This window comes from Diuraphis noxia, unplaced genomic scaffold, assembly GCF_037042655.1.
Source record: "Diuraphis noxia isolate RWA-SAM2 unplaced genomic scaffold, SU_Dnox_SAM2 contig0003, whole genome shotgun sequence".
NCBI classification, from domain to species: domain Eukaryota; kingdom Metazoa; phylum Arthropoda; class Insecta; order Hemiptera; family Aphididae; genus Diuraphis; species Diuraphis noxia.
In genome coordinates this window covers 68,591,260-68,613,619 of record NW_028301713.1, presented here as the reverse complement: position 1 = coordinate 68,613,619, position 22,360 = coordinate 68,591,260, and the positions used below count along the sequence as shown (strand labels likewise).

Below are 22,360 nucleotides of genomic sequence, written 5' to 3'. Positions count from 1 at the left end.
TATGTTTACATATATAATTGTTTAAAATTCTTGTACATTTCTGTTTGATTGAAATACGAAAATGCGAAACGATTTATTTGGATAACATGATGTAATTTTGGTTAGAGTTTCTATCAACATTTAATATGTAAAAAAGTAGTTAAAGTCACATAACTACAATAGTTGGACATATGGTATATTGAAGTTTTTAGTAGATATTGATATATTATTTAAAATTATAGTATAATGTCTTATTCTATCATCAATAGTTTCCACAGCGCATGATATGAAAGGAAAAAAATGTTATACCTAATTATTTTACACTTTGGTTTACATTATTAAAGTTTTAGTAGGAGCCCTTAATTTTTTTTTTCTAGTATTTGCTTTTAAAACCAATATGAGTACAAAGATGTCCGTTCCAGCTTTTCAATATCATACAGGATTTAACAAACATATAACTACATAGTTTGTAAATTTTAGTATATTATTCGATACTAAATATTGTATTCAGTTATTCGTCAGGAATCTCGTAAATTAAATAATTTGTTCGTGTGACGAAAATTTAATGTTATTACGAAAAGTTGTAAAAAGTTTTTACACAGTAAAATAAGAATTATATATTATATACTATTAATCGTGATTATATATTATAATGGTACTGAACTACAGAAATTAAAGGCACACCACGATAAAGACGTGTATCTTGGAATAAATTATGCTTCAATTTTTTATAATTATATAACTAGAGAAGTTTTTAAATTTATCTAAATCCAATTAATTTTGCTTATGCGAATTGTATGTGAAATTATTATTAGTTAACATTTGCATTATGCATTTATATACTTTTAATTATATACAATTATTTATATTATTACTGCAGTAGGTTATCAACATTATTTTATTATAAATTTATTTCACAATCTGTAAGTTAATATGTTTACAATAAACAAAAGCTCCGGGCACTTCACGCTGTCTGAAAAGTGAAGCCATTAACAAAACATCACGGAATGTATCAATTTGGTCAATTAGGATTTCACAGTGTCAATTTTTTTTTTTTTTTTTTTTTGTGAATAAATAACTATTTATTTCATATTAGCTATACATTTTTTAGTTTAACATATTGTTTGCTAACTATACTCATATAACTCGTCATTTTTTTTTTTTTTGGATGCCCATATGTTTATGCTCAATGGCATTTAATATCAGAATAGAGCATAGGAAAAAATAATTCAATAGATAAAAATTAAATTATAGTCTGTTATAAAATTAACATTTATTTTGAAAATTGGTTAAGTAAAATTACTCATTTAGTCTTCAACTTGTTTTAGTTGAACTCTTCTGGGATCGTAAAACTTTAACAACAATTTTCTGTTTTTCGACCAAAAATGCTCTGAGGATCTTTTCACGGACACAACTATGACATAAAACTCCACCGTATGCTCGTTTTACTGTCTTCTTACGCTTGCACATACGACTCTTCTCGATGGCCCTAGCCGGCTTGATACCATGTAACTTTATTTTACAGTTAGCCACACTTGGGTACACGCTTTGGCTTCTTCAAGTACCAATTGATATACTAACCACCCACTGGAAGTGCGTACCATACGCCTCCTGTTACTCTTGGTATTGTACGAAAGCCGCCTCCTAAATATTACACTTTGACCCACGGTTGGTCCTTTATTGTGCCAGTGACGGAGAAAAGTAATGAAAGTAATTTTGATTTAATTGTCTTCTAAAGATTTAATAGTTCGAAGATGAGAAGATTGCGATAATTGTGGAGGTTGGAGTGCAATTGTACGTAGAAGGTTTTGGCTACATTTTTACAGTTAGAATATCAAATGTTAATGCAGAATTATTTGAGATATAAAAGGGGGTCTAGTTGTTCGACAGAGACGTTTGAATTGGAAGGATTTTTTATTATTTTCAAGTGTTTAGATAATCTAACCTAGAGTTGTATTGTGTAAGTTCATATTGGCATAAATTAAGTTGTGTATGTAATCACCAACCACCTTTCTCTATAAGAAAAGTATTTGAAGGAAAGTTTTTTAAGTTAAAATTTATGTGGATGTAGTACATGTCGATATATTATTTAAAATAACCTATAAGTCGGGTATGTGGGTTATCAAAGTTAATATATCGTCTAGATGTGGCTAGGCTTAAGTAACGTTGATACATTTAACTATTTATTTTATGGAAATAAATACTGTCTACAATTTATAGTCATAATTATTAGTATAATATCGTTTATTAAAATTAATTTTAGATTTATTTGGTTTTTTTATTTTTGATCGTATTTAACTATTTAAGTTTAAGTAGATTCATATCTATTTTTTAGTAAGAATAATTGATTTTTAAATTTTTTAATTGTAAAGTAATCATATTATTGAGTATAACTTTTTTGAGATTAAAATTTCTTGTATTGTTGATAACCATTTTTACATTGGATAGTTGCTATGAGTCAAGAAGTCAAACTTTTTTAAATGCAGCCTTCTTCAAAAACGCACACAAATCATTTAATACAATTCTATAGGCCCAAAAAGCCATTAGGTATATATTTAATTATTATTTATTTTAACATGCTGCAACATAAGCCATTGGGTAATGGTTATTAACTTATAAGTCTGTTTTTTTTACTGTGGAGTGGGATACGATTGAACATGTTTATGTGGTTCAAGGATTCACCACTATAAAACCCAGGTAGTTATCCATCTGAGAACTAGTAATTATAGCCGATGCTTGACCTCAGCAGGTTAGTCACTGCAGCCAACTACCGTGTCACTTCAGGTAGGTGTGTATATGTTTGTAATAAGTTTTTCACATGCATAATTATTATCTAACAATTCAAAAAACGTGTGAATAGTATAATATTTATAATAATATATAACCTATTACAATTTATATTTTCTTGTAATGTATATCAATTAAATATTTTTATTATATTATCTTTATATAAAAAATATAAAAATAATAGATGAGTATGACATTGTGATGGTCATGGTAAAAATAAGTCATTATAAAAAAATCTTTACGCTTGTCCAAGTTCATTAAGTAATCAAGTACGATATACTTTTATGAACTATAATAATAATTAATAATCAAACTCGGTGTTATAAAAAAGGAACAGTGAAGTTATAAAACTAATGAATGTATTTTTATGTGCCTACATATTATTATGAAATATGTATAAGGCGCAATTTCCCTCAATTTTCATTTTTTGTAGTGAAATCTGATTATGTATTATTCTGGATATGGTGTTGAGTTGATTTATATTGCGAATATTGTTTAGAGCGCTTACAGAATCACTCAGTATGACTGCTTTGTATATTTTGAGTTGTTTAACTACTTCGAGTGCACGATAGATAACATAGGTTTCTGCTGTGTAGATAGAACAGAAATCAGAGCATTTGGTAATTGTTATAGTGTTGTTGAAGTTAACGATGTTCTTACACCTGCTTCAGTTTGAAATCCATCGGTGTGAATCATGGTGTAATCCTGGTAGTCTTCTGGTAATGAATGTACTAAATTTAAAAAAAAAATTGTGCATAGTTTTGCTTTTAATATGTATAAAGTGATATATATATTATGCTCTGTGTTAGAGTGTAATTTTATTGCCCGTGTAGGTAGAAGTGATATGATACTCATGTTTAAATATTCCTGAGTACCTAATTGAATTATCTTTGTTTTATTAGAAATTATAATATGATTTTATCACAAAGCGATAAAGTGTAATTGTGTGAAAAAATAATACAAATCTCTTTGTACCTACTGCGATGTATCATACCGTTTATGCATAGTAATTTTTTTCAAATACATCGTAATCCTATGTTTTTACCAAATTGTGTCTAGATGATGAGTATTTATTTATTTGTAGAGTTGACGAAAATATCAAATTCTCATTAAACACACTTAGGTAAAATTTGATACTAAGAGCAAATATTAAATTTTTACTGATTATTTTATCACAAATTTGATTTACTACAGTAGAGTAATAACGTAATTATTTCAGAACTGCAAACAGTCATACTAATATTTATAACTTATTTCAGATTCAGATTGATGTGTTTTTATAATGACTTGAGTACGTGACGTTTATTGGTACTTGCGTTGAGTTTGCATAAAAAGAGACCATGATTTTGTAGGCATACACAAAGTAAGTTATGAAAGTAATTTAAAATATAATGGTCTAATCTGTATTTGATTATGGATTTAATCTTCTATATCGATGCTTAAACAAAATAATGATTATAAATCTGTACGTATAGTCGTTATATTGTAACTGAGCAATTACGCCAATTTAAAGAATTGTCCTGATGCTAAAGTAAAATTTGACCTGCTATTATATTGTACTATGAATTTAGTTATTGTCATGTACTGATGATTTTATTCTTAATCAACGCAACTTCATAATGTTATAGAGTCTTAACGAGGTGGTAATTTTTTTGGTCTCCAGTTGCTTGTCTTTGGAACTTAAACTCTGACAACAAAATATATATGGTAGAGACGTGGAGTAATCAATATAAACCAAACGTAACGATGAGTTATAAAATTCACAAATGTATAAATATATGTCATATTATATGCAATACAACTGACCAATCAGAAAACAGCTGACGAGTGACGGATCATGATTTGACGTATTACATACATTTGACATAATAGTAGTATTTCCGTTACATATTTTTTTTTTTTATTATTATTTTTTATTATTGTTTGACACAAATAGGAGTAATTTTATCATAATATGATGGGTTAGTGGCTATTGAATACCACTATACCCTTTCACCACATGTTTGAGAGTACATTCAAAATTATATTCTATTTTTTAAACGTAAAAATATGAATAAATCATACATTTTATAACTGCCGTTCTTTCATATCTTGGAATGACCAAGGCTAAGAGAAATCGGAAAATCTTTAAAACGTTTTTGTTTACTTAAGTGCAGTATAATATAATGATATATTTTATTATGTCAACATGTCATTTCGTTACTATTACTTGTCATAAAATGGTTTATAACACCCCGAGTTCTCCAAACGACCTATATGCGTCCAAGTGCGTGTACCTACGTAATTTTTCTTTACTGGTCATTATTTAGTATAATCGTACCACGTTTTATGACTGTATTATAATATTATGATATACATAATAAAATATTATAGTTCCATCCATGTATAATCTATAAACACAGACACACACATACTTACATAGATACAAATCAAATTGAAGCGTCTGGTTGTGTTGGTTAATCTTTCAATCAGTTGATTTATTTATATATATTTCTGGTTTCAATTGGTAACACAGAAGATAATTATAATGGTTAGCCAATATTATTTAAAATCTGATTGTCATGAGCAAAAAAATGTCTTATTAAAAATATAATTACGTTAAAAACCCCAAAGAATTGTTCATCTCATTTTGATTTGTTCACAAAGCGGTGTATTTGTCGAATAGATAAACACAGAACTATATTATTATATACTTTCATTTGTGTTTTTTTTTTTTTTTTTTTGTCTAAAGGATAAAGTTGTGTAAAACAAGAAGATTTGTGTTTTCCTCAAAATTCTTTCTAACAGGTAACCTGTTACAAAGTTGAACAATATGCTTGTTTGGAATTAATTAAATTGATTATCCAATTTGCAATTAGCGAAACTCAATTTGCAAACATTTGCTATTATTTTACAATTAATTAGTAGTATTTCGAATGCAGTTGGACTAATTGGGGGGGAAATTCATCCATATACTTATTTGGTGATAAATTATGTTACATAAAAATAATGATATGGAAATAACAGAATGAAGAGATCTTTCAGTGAAAGTACTTCATTGTGTATAATATGATAATAATAATATAACTTGAATACATCGGGGCAGTAACTCTTTACACAATAAATGTCACACATCGGACGTTAATAATGTTTTTATAATATAAATATTAATAAAACATATACATAGATAAAATATTTGTATTAGAGCGATTCTCAATATTATTAGTAATGCATTCACTACACAAACATAATATGTTTAGTATGAGGAATTGAGGACAAACTTACAGAAATTCGATTTTTAAGAAAGCTTGAGATAATATATTATTATTATGATAAATTAAAATTATTGAATTATTGATGCGTATATCCACTTTTAAATCTGTTTAATTTATTTAATATACATATGTAGAAGTATATGATAAAAAAACAGACATTTTATATTTATCAATAATTTTGAATTTCTTGGATAACACAACAGATTAAGGGATTTTTTATTTTTATCGAAATTATATTGACATGTACATGCAGTATAGTAGTAGGGTTTTGTGTATACAATATTATAAGAGATTTATTAAAACGAAACAAAAGGAAGATAATTTGAACAAAAGTAATTATACACAACCTTTACACTAAGGTTATTGCTTAAGCGAGAACGATAATTAAGAAATAGTGCCGCTCAGAGTAAGAAATTTTAATTTTAGTTTATCGTTCTACCCGGGATAGGCACTTGGGTAGGTATTTAAAAACCCGTTGAAATAAAACAGTCAAATGAACAACGAACGGCGTATAAAAGATTAATCCCCCACAAAACCTACAAAATCTATTTATTTATTATTTTTTTTATTATCTTTTCTTTTTTCGTTTCCGCATAAAATTTAAAACGTGACTTACACAATGGACATTCTATACGTATAAATGTATAAAGTTCAGAGCAAATATTTTATAATATTGTAATATTGCGGTGCACTTGAACACACACACACACACACAGGTATTATTATTATTTTTTTTTTTTTCATTAATAATACCCTCGGCAACATGGGCCATTGGGTTTAAAGTGAGAAATATATATAAAAAAATTACATGAATTATATCTATATCTAAATTATACTAAATTTTGGTTAGAAGATTGGCGGCTGTGATGAATTGTATGATGTTGGTAATGGATTGAGGATTGTTGTTTAATATTTCTGAAAGTGACAGGTATTATTATAATAGTCTATGATCGTTCTAATTTTATACAATGTAAAAATATGTATAATATGAAATTGTATTAATGTAATAAATTACAAATGCCTCGTTGAGAACGGTGTCGATTCATATAAATAATTCGAACTGCAATAACATCAGGATCTTTATTTTCAAATTATCATTGACGTATTTCGTGTTTAGACCCGATGAATGAACCATACGATTTTTTATACAACAGCGTGTGCTCTAATGAAAACGAAAAAATAAATATATGTCATTAAAATTACTATCTACAATATACGGAAGTCGGTTAGTGTGAATGTATGGAAGCATGTAAACTGCACACTCGTATAATGGAATATAATATTATTTATAGGTGCAACGGGAAACCAGATGGGCTGGGTTTTAATTTCTAAGTTAATCTTTTCCCGTTCACAAATTTTCATTACGTGATCCTTATTCTATACAGAGTTTCGCATTTTCTTCTCATATATTTCTCGTACCACCCTCGGAGATTATCTCTCGAAGACTACTGAGGATTTCGACAAATAAATATCTCTTCAATTCAAACGCTATATATATGGGCGTACTTACGTGCATTTCGTTTGCCGAATTATACAAAGGGGAACTGCCGCAGACAGTCGGAATTATTCATATTTAATTCCAAGCTCTAATTACTACTTTATATAATAAAGATAAATTATATTATATTATACGAGAAAAAGTAAAAAAAATAAGTAAATCTTAATATCCTGAACAGACAACGTGTACTCCGTGATTACGATGCACGGTATAAAAATAACACTTTTTCACTTAATTGTAATTAATTTTTAATACCCATATAATAATAATTTGAAGCTAATTCACGATGTATGGTATTTTTAAATCATAGTTTGTGGTTTTTCACTCCTATAATTTTGGCTCCACTTTCAAATGTTATCGATAAACTAAATATTATTATATTTTCTGTATTACCATGGTCAATCAGTATTAAACTCTGCATGAAATAAAACGTACCTCATCTCCGATCGGCCTACAGAAATATCTTAATACAAAAATAGTGACGATCAACTAAGAAAAGCTAACGGAGTAGAACCTGTACACCGCATGTGTGACAAAATACGTTCTGAGTCTCTGAGTATAGTATTTTTATTTTTTTTTGGCAAATTTGTGACTGTTTATTGGGTGCTTGCTGTTTGATCCGAACATGTTTCGCACAATAATGAAAAATGGTAGGAGATTTGTGGTATATTAATGACCTTATGTTGTTATGTAGGTATTTGGCTAATTAATATTTTAATTATTTTATCAATCCACAATTTATATAGTTTATTAGTCAATAATATATTATCAATAGGAATCCACGCATGCTTTATAACCTTTATACTATTGTTGCTTGTATTTTGTAATTATTATCTGTAATCATGTGCATATTTTTTAGGTAAATCGTTATCATAACCACAAAATTTCCTTGTTGGAATAATAGTAGCACATTGATCAGGGACTACGTTTTGTGCCTCTTTAGTCATATGAAAATTTATTCAATGCGCTTGTATTATTATTGTGTAATGAACTCTTAAATATTCCACTAATTAGATGATAATTATCAATGATCAATACAATTAGTAGGTAAGTATGATTATTTATTTTATTGTTATACTACTAATCAAAGAATACCTTTTAGTGTGACTCAATTATACTCGTGTTCTATAGTATCTGGACATAGGCATTGTTCGAGTACAACTAAGATAGCTGCTGTATAAAAATAAATAATATTTATTGTTTACTCAAAAAACGATATTTTGGAATACAGATTAAGTGTAAAACAATTTAAAATATGAATTTTATAGCCTTACGTAATGGATTAACGAATCAAACAGATGATCAAATCAGCATGTGCTGATATAGATTTGTAACTAAATGTTATAATAGCAGAGAAAAATACCACTCGACCAGATCTAAGAGCGAACTCGATGTCGAATTTGTTAAAAAAAAAGAATACTATTAAAGCATCAATAAGGTAGTGGGTATAAATATGGTACGCCATCTATTGGCGTGCCGAGAATGCTTCAGTTAAGTCTCATGCGGATAGAAATAATGAGAGCTGTATCAGAAAATCTATTCAACAATAATATTATTATGATTCTTCAGTTAACTAAGTTTTTAATTCGTCGGAAAACGAGTATTCGCATTTGAACTCACACATATACGAAATTTCAACAAGTTAGGCATAGCAAGTATTAAAATATTCGAATATCGATGGAAGTTTGCGTAGACTGTCATGGTTATAATAATACATCAAAATATAAATAGAATGTAGTCAACAATCGCTCATCAAAAATATTGCTATTCAGTCTGACGATCGAACTGGGTGATGCCGATTGGTAATATATAAAATCTGGGGACGATGGGTCTCGAACTCGTGGTGTCATAAATAACATAGCACAGTTTGTACCAATAACAATAACAAAATATACGTACATAATAATGGAAACGGTTTAAATTGCTTTTGTGAACATAAAATAGGTCATACCCGTGCGATCGTATTGACTCGAGATTATTTGGATTTTGGATTTATTGGAGAACTGTAATCCTTATATACTGTGATAATATGATATATCTTAATAGATTCTTCATCTATTGAATCTTCAAATAACTGTATTATGTAATACACTGACTGTTTATTGAGTTCAATAACACAATTTGGATTTAACCTCAAAATATTATCCAGACATTTCTTATATAAAGGTAAAATATACTATATACATACGAATAACTATATACCATCATAGTATATGCATTATAATATATTGTATACAACATACGCGTCGTTTAAAACCAATCTATTGTAATCATGAAATATATAGGTATACCTATTATCATGACGAACAACATTCTCGGATGACTGTTTCCTTCACTGATAGCAATAATACAATATTTTTAACAACGACAGACTTTATGTATTGCAGCAAAATATTATAACATAAGCAAATTATTTAATTTTGTTCCGTTAATCTTTTTTTTTGTTTTTAATAAAATGTATTTTAGTATTACGTATATGTATCACTTATTTGTTTATGACATAGATTGTATTTTATGTATAATATTCAAAATCGTCTACTTAATGATATGTATATTAAAATATGAACAACAAGTTGATGTGCGCCTAGGCTTAAAGTTATGTTTTCCTAGGATTTCAAACGACCGTAGATACAACTTCCCCTCTACAACTGAGGTTATGGAGGTTTTCATACCTCGTACCGATGTGATAAATTGTTTTTTTTTTTTTTGAGAATCGGGGATCTAATGATGCTATATTATAATCATTATCTAATAATAATATTATGATGCAAGAACGAAAACATCTTTAAAATTAAACTTGTTTCATGACATATTTAAATTTTAAAACTCTGATTTAAATAATTAACTAAAAATGTCCTGGGTGGTTCTTATTTATTTATCAAAAAATACATAAAAAATAAAACATTGAAAAGATAATAATAATAAATAAAGATGTAGCGTTATTACCGTTTTCTCGATATTTGTTGTCAATTTTTCAAAATAATTAAAAAATAGAATGTTTTCAACTTAAAATTATTCAAGGTATCAACTAGATTTGACTTTTGTAAAATTTTCTTCAATGTTGAATACGTTCCAGCATTTGTGTTGCTCTATAATATGATGTAATATACACACGAAAAAAAAAACAGACAATATTATAAAAACAATACTTTTTTGATTATTTTTGTTTGGTGCAATCAAAACATAATAAAATAATATCATAACCATTATAATGATAATATAATAATGTACCTGCCATATTGTTATTATAATTATGAAATATTTATTTTTTCGTGAATAACTGACTCATACAGTACTATTTCAACGTCCTCAAAGTATTGTCTGCAGTTATAATAATATATATGCATTCGAATGACCCAATTTGGATTAAATCGAATAAAAAAATTGGAACGTATTATGTGAATACGTGAGTCTATGGTTATGGGAATATAAATCAGATTATTCGAGGTCAACCGTTATTTCGAATATTTTGTATTATTTTGATGGTTTAATGCTTTAAATTATATTTTTACGTGTAAAGTTTTCATACAAAGCACTTTGAAAAAACTATTATGCAGAGTTTTGTGGACATAAGACTGTGACAACTTTTATTTTAATAATTTATTTTTATTATTTATAAAAATTTAAATAATGTACGTCATAGTTTTAGTCTTGAATTCATGTATTTAATTAAAATAAATACTAAAACTTATATACATATGATTAAAATATATTATTTTAATCATAGTTAAGTCAATAACTTACATGTATTGTTCTCTGGATGGAAATGAAATAAGGATAATCTGTAATGCCACAATGGTGACGTGCATTATTTTCTTTTGATAACTTTCACTGTTAACTAAATAACACTCAATCAGAATAATAGAGGATGATTTTATGTTTTTCATTTTGTTCTTTTTCTAAATAATAATTAATAATAATAATAATAATACAATTTAATAATGACAGACTTACTGAAAAGTTTAATATGTGATCAATTAATGAGGTGTAAAACCATTTTGTCACAGCCAATAAATTATTTCGTTTCATTCGGTTTATCTTTGTTTGTAAATCATGTATCTTACGCTACATAAGTACTTATTTATGTAAAATGTTTTTCTTATAATATTCTATATCAGAAAGTGTCATCAATGGGTGGCTCTTTTCATCAAATTATTTTCCTGTCATATTACTCTTAGCATATATTCTTATTGTATTATGTATTAATGATACAGATTGTATATTACTTGTAAAAAAAAAATTAAAAAAAAAAAAAATAATATTCTATACTTAAATTAGGGGAAAAAATTATAAATTAAATTCTCACAAAATTATCTACAATAATAATAATAATAGTATTAACAAAATAATTTTAGTGACGGCGCTTTGTGTAGGCAAATGTGGTGTATAGGTGCGTAGATGTTCTCTCTCCATCACTCACTCTTATGAATTCACTCTCGCTCTGTCACTTTCCCTCTACATATTTCTCTCTGGTAAGTACTTAATTAAATTTGGAGTATATAGATATTATTGTTATAATTATTTTATATATTACAGTACAATTATATAGATAAGTTCTCATATTTATTATCGTGCAGAAAATTAAACATTACAATAGTCCTTAATAGTATTGTGTTGATTCATGATGCAATATTACTTATACTATGTAATTAAAGTTCAAAAAATATTATGCAGAATAATTATATCTTCATGAGTAAAATATGTAAAACCATATTTTGAGATAAATGTGGAATCGTGTTGTAGCCATGAAATACAATTCTAGGTAATCATAGAAGTATTTATCTACCAACAAGTGATTATTTATGTTATGCTCACAAATTTAACTAGTTTGTATTTATAGATAACATTTTACATAATGCGTATTGCAAATTCTAAGAACGACTGATGTCTGCATGTACAATTATTGAATAACACAAAATTATATTTATTTTTATTAAAAAATATTTTATTGTTTTAATATTTGATTAGCCAATGAAATTTAAAATAAATGAAGATAGATTTTTACCGTTTAATTTGTATGATAAAAACTGTGTATTTATGTATTTTAGATTCTGAGCGCTCCGCTCCGATGAATGTATTGATTTTACCATGATGTGTGTGTGTGTTTTTTTTTTTTTGTCTGTCATCACGTTTTGGGGCAGTAAAAGTGCTTCGATTTTCGACTTCAGTACCCCGTTCGATCAGAAAGTGAATCTAGTTATTAATATATAATTCTCAATACTTTTCTAAATAATCGAGAAAAACAAACTAAAAATTACGGGGGAAACGGAACATTTTACGCACAATCAGTTTTCGACTAAACCGATTTTGGTTTTTGATGTAACTTTAAAACAAATGACCTTAGGTACATGAAATTTTCACCGAATGTTTATATAAGTATATTCTATCCACCGTGCAATTTTCAAAAATTTTCGATTGAATTTGAACTATTTATAGGCGTATGCAATTTTCGATCATTATTAGTTTATTTGTTAGGCAGAAAAGCTTGAAAATTTAATACAAGGCTCTTAACATATTTTTACAATAGCAGTTGAAAAATAAAACATAGTCACAATTTTCTTTAAAAGCTTTCAAATTTTAATGTTGACAACATCCGTAAAAATCACGAAAATTTGCAAATTATTTTATGCTAGAAATTCATAAAAATTTTTCTTTTTAAATCTAAGATTTGAAAATTTTTTATAATCTATAATATATACTAGACAGATAACCCGTTTCCGCTCAGAATCGTTTTTCGTATTCAATGATATAATATCATTGAATTCAAATTTAATTCCATCCATTACAGTAACCCACTTATAACCTTTTGTACAGCAGAGCGACATCTACGACTTACCCGCTTTTTTATTATTCATAATATGTGTGTAAATACATATATTTGAAACACATGAGAAAATAATCACTTGAAAATATTTCAATCAACTAAGGCGGTTTAAGAATTTGGGAAAGTCTATGCAGAAAAGAAGGTGTTCAGCCTTTTATCCACCTATTCATAGATCACGCAATTTTAATAGTAATGGGTATAATCAATTAGAATTTAGTGATAAATTATTGTGAAATAACTCTTAACAAATACGGTCTTTCTTTATATTATCTTGAGTAATATCTAATGACATTTAATTCTATATTTATATGATAATATATTAATACAATAAGTTAAGTTAAAGTTTGAAACTTCTTATTTTCCAAAATTATATATCATATATTTTGTAATTAAAACATTATTGCAATACTATTTTCTAGTGTGTAGAAAGAATAACTGAATATTATTCCAAATATTTTTAAATTGTTATGGTTCATTTAAAATTTAAATATCTTATTTTGTTGACACTTGAACATAAAATGTATGAAAATATAAATTGCTATGTATCTTTTTGATAATTTTGTTGATTTTTAAAAGTTTCGTCGTTTTAAAAGTTAAAAAAAAAATGATAATGTAGATATTTTGAATATTTAAAATTAATTAAATATGAATACACGTTTTTTTTTCAATGAAAAGCCTATAAATAGTTTAAATTAGTCTAAATATTTTAAAAATTAAGCTCTATACATAATTAAGTAATATTGTAATTATGGAAATAGTATTAATATTCTTAATCAATATCAAAATGACATAAATAATTAGAGAATAAAAATTTTTTCTAAGTTCGAATATACTATAGAGTATATTTTTTTTAAACTAAACTTGACCTTCAATCAATTATATAAATGTACATGTTTGATCTCTCTATTAAATTTCTAGATAAAAATTTATAAAAAATGTTATTATATTATGTTTCAAGCCTTTTGTGCATTAATATTTTTGAAAAAAAAATAACAATGTTAAATATATGAAATTCGAATAAACAGTAGGTACAAAAAGACAAATTATTTTTTAAATGATAAGACTAGAAAATTTCAATATAAATAAATATCTGGTGGAGAATATTCCATTTGCTAATTTTGAAATAGCAATCAAAAACAATTAATTTTGTTTAAATCAGGTAATGCGTGAAAATTCCAAATTCCATTTTTGTTTGTTCTTTTTTTCCTATAAATCTTTAAAAGTCTTTTAAGTTTTACTTTCTACTAACCCAAAATACCAACTAGATTTTATTTTCTACCAGAAACCACTCATGAAGATGAAGAATGAAGTACTTTTACTGGTACTAAAAATGACGTTAGACACTAAAAAAGCAATAAATAACATTTATTATTACAAATCACTAATACCAATTACTCTTCGAGAACCAGTACAAACATACATAAATAATTCATTTTCAAATATAAATTTACACATATATTAATGTACTATCTATATAGTATATGTTTAAATAAATATAAATTGTTTTTTTTTCTAACAACGAAAAATATTAATATTCTTTTTGAAATAAAGATTTTAAATTTAATGTTTACCCAAAGTTAAATGACAAAAACTCGTTAAAAGGCTTAACGTGATGAAGTTTTCAGACAAATAAAAAAAATATCTATAAATATTAATGTAAATATGATATGATTATTAAATATTCTGCAAAAACTAAAGTGAAGTATAGTTAAAAACTTTAAAATAATATGAAACATGAATATACATATTATTTATGTAAACATTTAATCTGAAAAGTAACTTTAATACAAGACAACATTTCTTTTGGATGAAAAAGTTTAATGAACTTGTTATACATTTTTTAAACTTTAAAATATGAATTTTTATTGAAATTTCTGGTGATACTTTTTTTAATGGCATATGATGCTAATATTCTTTCGGATACTAATATCACTCATACGAAATTAATTATATACTACATGGCAATAATTAAATAGCACTTTACATAATATATTATATTATTTGTCCTTAAGTCTTCAGCAATCTGCTTTTTTTTAATTCTTCACTGAGAAAAAAAAATCATAATAATGACCAACATTATAATATACATATTGTATTTATAAAATAAACTTATAGATATTAATTATTCTCAGGGTGGCCTCATAAAGAGAAATAATCGTTTTATTTGCGGCTGTAATGCATCAGGTTTTATCTGAATTAACAATTCGCCAGCAGTTTTGTATTATTTTTATGAGTGTTTAATTTAAATTATTATATTAGACTTTCGAATAAATTTAATTTCCATTAAAATACGATGAACTTAGATGTGCCGTATTAGATTCAAACTAAGTATGGCAAAATATATTTTGCTAAGTTGCAAAATCTCACCAACTTTTTCACGAATTATCCACGAAATAAAAAAAGTACTCTTTTAATAAATTAAATATTATAATAGGAAGATGGTAAAATAAATTATATAAGACCAAGTTTGAAGATAAAATAAACTTTGGTTTTCTGTGAATAATTTTTTTGTATCAATGTGATGATATGAAAAGAATATAGTTGTTTTTGTTATACATTTATTTATGATTTATACGGTTATACGACATTATTAAACTTTAAAAAATAAAGTACTAAATATAATATATTGATTATTATACTGTATGAAATCATTAAAATAAATGAAATACTAAAAACAAAAATATACATGAATGATATGATATCAAAATCTTGTATATTTTATAAACAAATTAATATCGATACATTTTAAAACAAATTATTAATTAGCATTTCATTGTAAAGAAAAAAATATTAAATATCCAGTAAAACATTTATAATCAACTGTTAATTTAATTAGAAGTAAAGTCTTCTACTGAGTGTAATATATTGTGGGTATAGGTTAATTTGAATTTTAAATCTGATTAAAGAAAATTTACTATAGATATATTCGATTATTTGTTTAACCTACCAACACATTTTTTCTTTACCCTATATATATAGATGCAGGCATTACAGTTCTAATTCTATACACAGCAATAATTATAAATGTTGCAGTGAGATAATAAGGCAATTTTTGATTTAAACGACTCATATTAATGCATATTTGAACTGGGAAATTTGATTTATTAATAAAACGAATAGCTATACGTTTTAATATACGTATTTTTCGTCTAAATCAGTGATTCTCAACCATCGGTCCACGAAGGTATTCTGTGTGGCCCGTTCCAAGTTTTTAAATAAAACAAAATATCATATAAAAAGTAAAATTATATTTATTTATTTTATAATGATAATAATTAAATAAAAAAATATATATATTTGGTGGCTAACTTAAAGATGATTGTTTACCAAAGTGTCACGCTGAACAAAATAAGTTGGGTATCACTGGTCTGAACCCTAAACAGATTAACTGTGTAGTATGTACACTGTCCAATATGACAATGTCGCTTCAAATATTTTAACACGGCGCATTATATAGGCAAAACTGGTACTTAGCTGCAGAGGATAGCAAAATTGATGTACCGGTACTACATTTTATAGTAATTAATTTTTTTCTTATAATAAAAATTTTAAAATTTTATTTATTTTTTATGTGACTATAATATGACTATTTCGACATGCGTGGAACTTCCAATCTCCGTTGAAGTATTCAATCATTTAAACGATACGGGGGGTGTAGTAGTTAGACGAATTAAGGCGTCGATTGCGACACGCACCGTAGCCGGTTCGAATCCTGATCACGGGCGTTATCGCTTTCCGGACAGTTCACGCTGTTTGGAAAGAGAGGCTTCCGCCCTCACCCGAGCATAGTAGAAACCTACGGGTGCCCACTAGAAATTCTGCCAAATAGGTCATATGAAGAAAAAATTTAAACGGCTTATAATTATTATTATTGTATTCATGTCTTTGTATTGCATTTTTTAAAGGAAAAAAATAATTTTACGATCAAATACAAATTATTATTTCTCTTCTTTTTTTCAGTATACCTATAAATATATAAATATATAGGTATGTGTGTTGTAATGATTTCATAATATTGGCATGTAGTGAAGACAATGGAGGGTATCCGATACGACCGCAACAGCCAAGGTCAACAAGACGTAGCTTTAATGGTCAAATTGGCGTATGGGTATAATAGGACATTCAATTAATGAGTACAAACTACAACAGTTATCAATATTGTTACCTATTAGGTCAAACGGTATCGAATTTATCAGTTTATAGCTCCTAGTCTTTACAAATGAAAAAATAGTATTAATAATGCCATGGTTACCGACTATAACACCTCATTCAACTACCAATACTTTGAAGAGTTGTATCTCAAAAAGCAATCAACAAAAAATAAAAATTTTAACGCGTAAATTCATGATAAAAATGGTTTTATCATTTTATGATATTTTTATTAATGTGACGATTTGAAAATCAAAAGTTGATAGTGGTTTCACCAATAAATATAATGGTGAAAAAAAATAACATATTTTACGGTTTAAGAAAAACATAAACGTAAAAGTTTAAAAAAAATTCAAAAAAGTTAATACTTTTCGAGATAATTAGTGTACCCTCTTAGATGGATCACTCTGTATTTATTTTTCGTCAAAGAACAATAGCTTTCCAATTAGTGGAATAGATAATGGTTTTTTAAAGAAATTGTAACTTGGTTTAATTATTTCTTCTACCTTTTTTTAAAATAAGTATATAATATGATTTTAATTATAATATTGTTCACATTCAAAGACATTTTAATAATTTATTATTTTCTTTATTTTATTAATTTTGTCCCTTGATTTTTTCTTGTTCCACGAATTTTATATTATTACTGCTTAATATCATAATTATATTATGATTTCTTCCCACTATTTATAAGTATGTTTAATATAATAGTTATCTTCCGTCACTATTATTTACTGGTCTTGCATGAATATAATAATTGTATTAAAGTGGATTCCGCTTAATGTGGGCCCTTCGGGACCAGCTCTGTTTGACCACATAAAGTGATTGCCCATAAAAACCAAAATTAGTTTAAAAAAATTATAACAAAAAAGTTTTTATTTGTATTATCATATATGTAATTGAAAAAAAAGTTATATCATTACTAGGTATGTAAATAAAACTAATGTAATGTATTAAATACAATTAGCCGTTTTTTAAATAATTATGAGTATATTCTAACGCTATGATAAAATAATATTGCCCACATAAACCGAACCGAGTGTCTATATTACGTGGTTTTATTTAAAATTGTTAATACACATTTGTATTGGAACCAGATATGTTTTCCCACAATAAGTGGATGCCCATATTAATCAGTGCCCACATTAAGCGAAATCCACTGTATATTCTTATCCATTACAGTGTATACAATTTTAAAACGTACATTTAAAGCGCATATTTAACGACTTTGCATTAATTCGGTTACTGCAATTTATCGTTCATTGATTGATGGCAGTCGCCGAGTTTCTAGTATTTATACCTAGTCATGGCGCACGCATAATGCAGCTGAATATCATTCAGTAACGTCTTATCAGTTCTGTTCCAGTAGTGGCAATTTATCACAACGATACAATTATACACACGTGCCACAATATGTAGTCCGTACCTATTATATATAATCACGTAATATTATTTTCATATCATATACGCGATAACCACACACTTAATGTAAGTTCTGCACGAACGATTTTAAACGACCATTTTAGGCCGATGCACACGTCCGTTTTTTTGCATTCTTTGCATTCAACAACTTTCGGAGCCAGAGTGCTAAAAAACGGACGCGTACATCAGCCTTATGATACATAGCAATATCGTGTTATCTTCTGTTATAGTGACCAACGTAACTCCCGACGCGTAATCTCTGACATGATTTCACCCATTATAGATTTGTCATGGCATAATGATACTATAACATAATCCCCCCGTTATCACAATTTTTTTTTGTAAAAGGTATATCATTCATTTTGTTATGTGTATTTTCGATCTGATAACCAACGTCGCTAATCATATTCAGTTGTAATGGCGTGAATAAATATTTTATTAAACGGCTGCGTTATGAAAAATATTGGGGGTGGTGGTTATCCCAATGACTCTTGTAGTCTTCAAGACCTATAGATAAACTAGCTCATAATTATAGTCTGCACATAAAAATGCCTGCGTTTAAAATTAGTGTAAATTAGAGTAAAAAGTATGTAAAAATTGGTCGGTGGGTTTAAGGTCATTGTTTCATAGGAAAAAAATGTTCACCCTGCCACTGATCATATTCGATACAGATGGTTTATTGATTTATAAAAATATGATATTATAGTTTCTCAATATATATATATATATATATCTTTTTTTTATTTAAAAATAAACAATCTATGCTAGTGGTGCACAATAAGTAAATATGATGATAAATTTACAGATGAGACATGATTAATATGAGGAGGAAGGCCATCCATTGATAGAACCCAACGTGAATTATTTTATTAGGGATTTATTTCATACCCCATTTTCGTTTCGACCGACGTATAGGGTTTTCAGAAAGAGTATTGCATGAGAGTGATGAGATTTTCGGGTTTGGAATATATATCTAGAAAATCATTCGGTTTTGGAATATAAAATGAATAACGTGTACCTTTTGTCATTAAAAATTAAACAGTTAAATAATAAATACAATACAAAATGGGTTGTTAATAATATAGCTTTAAAGAAAATGTTATAGGTATACTGAAACATTTTCAGATTATTTAAGAAAAAATGTATTAAATTCCGATACAGTATAGTGTATTTTACTATTAAAAACTATTATCATCCATATGGCTGCTATGACCGAAGTCCCGAACATAATACTGGGTGTGATATTTCAATATTTGAATAGTGTACTGCCTAATATTATATTAATTTCACTAATTATTATTACGGTAGTCGGTAATATGATTTCTATTACGCAAAGCATTCAACGCTGCGTTTTAATGATAAATATTAGTTTTAAGAAAATATAAACAAAAATACCGCCTGTAATACAAAATCGAATATGTGTTATTATTTAGGTGGTGACGAATAATGACTATAAACTATCATGGTTTACATAACAACTATGTATAAATAATACAGAAACGTATTTGAAATTATCAAAAAAATAATACCTAATATTATGTTTTCAGTATTAATTTTCAGATTTCATCTTCCCTCTCCCCTCAAGTGATACCTATAGTATCGTGTCAAATTCAATAGTTTAAAAACATGACGAAATCAAAAATATTAGGTCTGGTCAATTACTCCACTAGGCAAGAGAGTTGATAAGAAATATACGTATGTAGTTTTATTTTCCTTCGAGTATTCCAAACTGTATGATTCGTGAGAACCTTTTCATCGGTAGTTTGCAATGGTATTCGAAATACGAAGAGTTTTTTTTAAAATACATTTGGAATTAAATAAATGAAAAAAAAACACAAGAAATAGGTACAATTTGCGATCATTTGTATACCTTACTTTTATTGATCTTACTCAATGCAGAAATCTTGGCACATTCAGTAATCTAGGTTATATAATATAATGTGTCATACCTAACGGGTTTTCTCACAGGAATGTGTGTGAATTTGTAAGCTTAATACCACCCGTATGGCCATACGCCATATATATAATATTATATATATATGTATACATATGAAGTATACATACGTGAAGGTAGGTGGTAGTTAAGTATGTATACTACCCGTGTGTTTGTTTATTAATTATTTATCTGACAAAATATTAATACCGTTTTAACACTCGTGTTTCAAGGAATCGTTATAATATTGTAATATATACGAAATAATATTAGTAAATATTAGTGAAATATTTATAAACGATAAATTATACAAAATATATTATATAAATTATAAAATGTTCGTATGAGGTTTTTACGGTATATTTAGTCAAAACTTTCGTAATGGAACGTTATAATGATTTTATCAAACCAACGAAAATACAGAAAAAATCCCTAGCTAGCACTACTTGTTGGAATAAAATAGGGTTACCACAGCTATTTGAAAAGTAATTTTGCATAGTCAAAGAAATTTGAAAATCATAATACATATTTTTATTTTTATTCATGACCAGTTGGTACACAGTATTGACGGTACACCACTAATATATTTGTCGGAATTGTTTCTCGTCCTTTGGTATTAAATAGTAAATAGTAATAGAATACTAGTTTATCGATATATTCTCAAAGATTAATATAATCTCGAAGTTAAGTATAAAAAAATTTGATACAATAACAAACGCAGATCACAGAAAAGGGGCTTGTATTTTGCAGGTGCAGTTTGTTTGAAGTCACGGAATTAAGAAATAATTATAGTCTAGCGTAACCAACATAAATCTCACCTCCTTCCCTACCCCACACGCACAAATATAACGTAATAATGTTATTAATTTTACGAAGACTGTATTTTTCTACTTAAATATTATTTTAATGTTTTATTCTTATTTATATTTTATAATTGCATAAAAAAGGTGTAATACTCCATAAGCAGTCTCAAACATGAGTTTCTAAACCACTCGGTGCGAAGGAAGCATGCGATTTAACACATAAAATAAAAGTTTCCAGCGACTAGCCAAACAATAATATTATTTTATTTTATAATATAACATTAAATAAAACTCCTAAGTGCTTATATTGTGGGTTTACGCTTACAGTAAAACATATCTTTAACAGAGTGCCATCGATACATCAAAGATCTCAGAAAATACTACAAAATTTCCTGTTTCACATGACTTGTGCATATTGTTTTATATTACTTAAATATATATATATTTATTTAAAAAAAAATAAATTGAAAATGTGTATAAGGCAGAGCAATGGTTCTCGACGTGGAATCAGGACTCGCGTCCCATTTGGAGATTGCCAATTAATTATTAATGATCATCAATTAGGTATGAAAATTAGAAAACCAATTATAAGCGTTTTGATAAAATTTAATATCATATTTGGAAATCATCTATTGACATCATCTATGACATATTATTATTATTAATATTAAACATGCATTGCATCCTTTGCTACTGTAGAAATTTATAATA

At 26.9% G+C, this 22,360-nt stretch overlaps 1 protein-coding gene and 1 pseudogene across 1 annotated transcript in view; both read right to left on the bottom strand.

Annotated features, from left to right (window-relative positions):
* LOC107166611 (GTPase-activating Rap/Ran-GAP domain-like protein 3) overlaps positions 1–22,360 on the bottom strand; it is a 370,828-nt gene that overhangs the window by 277,338 nt on the left and 71,130 nt on the right. The window lies entirely within an intron of this gene.
* Positions 1,228–1,670, bottom strand: LOC149057704 (large ribosomal subunit protein eL34 pseudogene; annotated as a pseudogene).